The sequence below is a fragment of the Triticum dicoccoides genome, chromosome 2A (genome assembly GCF_002162155.2).
Source record: "Triticum dicoccoides isolate Atlit2015 ecotype Zavitan chromosome 2A, WEW_v2.0, whole genome shotgun sequence".
NCBI classification, from domain to species: Eukaryota; Viridiplantae; Streptophyta; class Magnoliopsida; order Poales; family Poaceae; genus Triticum; species Triticum dicoccoides.
Window position 1 is genome coordinate 2364729 of NC_041382.1, and position 3938 is coordinate 2368666.

The 3938-nt window shown below is 39.2% G+C and overlaps 1 long non-coding RNA gene across 1 annotated transcript; it reads left to right on the forward strand.

Moving 5' to 3' along the window:
• The first annotated feature begins 1099 nt into the window (after positions 1-1099).
• On the forward strand, positions 1100-2798 carry LOC119352641. The gene is made up of 5 exons (XR_005170207.1): positions 1100-1693; positions 1842-1931; positions 2280-2356; positions 2602-2639; positions 2719-2798. It is a non-coding gene; the product is annotated as an uncharacterized LOC119352641 (long non-coding RNA).
• Positions 2799-3938: the final 1140 nt, after the last annotated feature.

Sequence of the window (3938 nt, forward strand, 5' to 3'; positions counted from 1 at the left end):
TGGCTCCAATAACTTGGACACTCACGAACACAATAGCCTCTGCCGATCGATTTTGTGGCCGGCCATAAACGCTACGGATACAAACAAAATCAATTGGACACAATAGCCTCTGCCACAAGTGCTGGCTGTTTGCTTTATTACTAAATTCATTCATGGTATGCAGGGTACATGCATATATGAATCCATACTTGGATGGTTGGACTGTTGACAGAATAGGTTCGTATGTGAAAATAACATTAAGCATTAGAGCATTATACTTATTCAGATTTGGTCAGAACATACATATACTAGCTAGGCCAATTGCTTTTTTCATGCTACTGTTAGCATGCACTGATGTAGCAATATTCTAAAGGGATGTAAGAAGTGTCTTGCTTGACATCCTCTTTTTGTTACAAAGAAAAGTGGTTATTGATGTAAACTTGGCATCAAGACTATTTAAGTATATTTAGTTCAGGGGATGTTAAATATGTTGCTATTTGTAATTTAATCATTTAAGTATCTTTTTTGCTAAGGTTCTCTTTGTGGTTTTTCATGTAGCAATGGCATGGTTCATTAAATCTTTGGCACACAATGAAGTGTTTAGGAAACTCGATCCAGTAAAGCGGAGTGTTAATTTATCTAAATACGTCCAGTAAGTTCATGATGTAGCAAAACTTACATGGTAATGCCCAATCTTTTGCATTGCATATGTTAGATAAGGAGACTCACGTAATATGAAGGAAATTACACCATAAAGTTTGTCATGATAGTATACTTTATCAGCATTATTTTCATATATACATTATTATATGCTAGACATTTTTGTTCAGCTAACTGAGAAGACTACATAACTCAATAGTTAATCCAGTGTTTATCCAACAGAAAAAATAGGCCACCTGTAGAAGCAGACTCGTTACAAAATCTTTCCAGTAATCTGACAAGTACATCATGTATCTAACTCGGCCAAGTAAATTACACACTCATATCTTGGGTTTTAGGTACATTTATGTTTAAAATCGAGGCAACAATAGCTAAACCAGTATTTAATCTCTTTTATCAAATTGTGCAGAAGCATTCTATATAGGTTTATCTGTACCATAGCTGATATCTTAAAGTGAGTAGCTTGAACTACATCACTTGTAAAGACTCCCTAAATTATAGACATATCCAAAACAAACTGCAGTACTCCTTCCTTCCCTATAGTATTTTATAAGTATATAGTATCATAAATGCTTCTTACTATTTTGGTTACCGATTTAATCAATTCGTTTGATGTGCTTTAGTAATAGCTGAAAGTTTTGGTGTCACCTCTATTGTAAGGGGAGAAAGAACTATAGGTCAAAGCCTCCTCATATCTGATGCTGATATATTTAGCTTTAGAATTATGGATTTAGATGTCTTCCTGATTCCCCTCCTCTTTCATTGCCCTACTTTTAGAGCTTCTCTTCTTTGTTTGTGCAGATTTTGTTTCTCTATGTCTTCCTGATTCCCCCCTATTTCAGTGCTCTACTTTTAGAGCTTCTCTTCTTTGTTTGTGCAGATTTTGTTTCTCTATGCCTACAGACGATCGCAGAAAATCCAAGAAGATTGACACGAGTGACCCCGGACCCGGAGGCTGTACCAATCATGTTTATAGCACTACAAACTTGGAATACGTCCAGTATTTATTATCTTGGTAATTCACTGCATATGAAGAAAGGACAACCGTTCATGGGTATGTATGCCCTCATCTATTTCAGGCCACATGATACGACATATGCCTTTAGAAACATTTGTTAAATATCCATTGGGATTACCAATTTGGTCCTTAATCCCAGAATTGGATATTTTTAACAGTTTTGTTATGGTCTTTTCCATTGCAGACCCATCCCAAGAGGTATCGATCTGCAGAAACTTACATCTAGGTGTTTGTCCTGAACATATATGCATAGGAGGTGATGGTTACATTTAAGGTAGAGAGATTCTTAGAGCTATGCACTTGTTCACAAAAGCTGAGAAAAGTCAGGCGATATTCTCTATCTTGTCACAGCTGTGATGATTTTGCTTAGGAATTTTTTGTTAATTGACATACATTTTTGTTAATTCATAGGCACTTTTGTATGTCGTTCATTATGATAATTTTGCTTAGGAAGTTTGGAATGAAAGTTCTGGCACTTTCAATATTCACTGTATTCGTAATCGGAAAGTATTTAGTCTACACATACTGTTCATGTTCATGGTGATACTATATTGTAAATATTAGTGCTTAGTTCATGTCCTTGATGAACTTTTTTGAATTTTTGCTCCTGGTGGTGGTCGAGCTCATCTGGTGGTGGTTGTTGCCGCTCCTTCTCTCCACGGCGTAGACCTTGTCGTCAAGCTCATCTTCTATCCTAAGGTGTGTGTTGTCTTCCTCTCTGTTGTAGTTACTTCCACATTATTATATGATCTAAGGCACACATGTATATTGAACGTCATGAAGTCGGATTTATTTCCATTTCTTCAGTTTGTGACACAAAGTTCCGTCCAGTAATTGGAAAGATTATTTCTTGACTGTTGTTCTCAGGAGCTCATTATTTTAGTCCTTTTCTCTTAGATTTTGACTAATCTGGCCGCTCTGGTGCTCCACTTTCTTATTTGCAGGTGATGATCTTTCTGCAAGTTGCTGCCTGGGTTTATAGGTTGATGATTCTTCTATCCCTTGATCTTCTTCTGTGCATGTGTCATATGTGCTTACATCTATGTTGGGTGCGGCTGCAGTCCCGTTCGTTTCTTTACAAGACACAGATGACAGAAATGCCGCAATGGGACCAGGTCGTTACCTTTTTCCGCCTCTATCCACATGTATCCATACAATTGTATGTTCGTCGTTTGCCCACTTATATGTGTATATATGCTTCTTTCTAACAATGGTCGTTTGGATGCATATGCCCATATTGCCATTTTTTGTGAAGTATGTAGTTGTGGGGACCCCGACTCATAAGTCGAGATCACCGAATGCACGTGTACAGTGATCCCAGAGATCAATGCTTACTGAATACACAGAAGATGAATAACAAGAGTCTTACATCCATACATACCGTTTTACACAAATAGGACCATTATGGTCAAGTCTTACATAGATAAAGCCATAAGGGCTGAACACCAAATAAACTTAAGTAGCGGAAATCTTCGTCGATAAGTAGAACCCATGCATATGCCTTAACCCTACAGGCATTCTGACTGGGAAGCGTCCTAGCTCGCATGTTCGTCACCAAGGTACTCTTCATTATATCCTGTTCTTTCATGCCTAGCCAATAAAATAATCAGTGGCAAGCCAATGAGTACTTTGAATGTACTCGCAAGCAACCCATGTTTGGCTCAAGATACAACAATGCATGACATAGGTAAATTTTTGCAGAAAACTGATTTTGTCGTGTTATGACATGTTCAATAACTGGTAAACCATGCATCGCATGAATTCAAGAAACCATAGGGGCTGGTTACAGATATCAACATAAAGGGAGAGGGCTCCAACCCAACTCATTCATGTCAAGTCCTTTGACTTGACCCAAGTAGTTCTTCCCACACACACTGGTTTGTAAATAAGTGGACATAGCCCAAGAGCGGTTACCCAACTGTCCTTGACCGTGGACACGGCTATTCGAATAGTTTTACACTCTGCAGAGGTTGCACACTTTACCCACAAGATCCGGGGAACTTTCGTGTCATCCACGACCCGCGGTACCTCAAGTACCCGGGGTAAGCACCCGATCACTATCTTTCCCTAGACGACACTAACAAGGAGTCCACTCGTTGTTCCGTATCCTCATGATGTACATCATACGAGACTCACTCGAGATCGTAACATCCGAGAGGGGACACAACGGTGTATCCGGTGCCCTGTGAAAACAGTCATGGCCGCCCTACCTGGCACGACCCCGTCCCGAGAGAGCGCACCAACAACTCTCCCGTCACTAGTAATGGCCTAGGTAATCAAT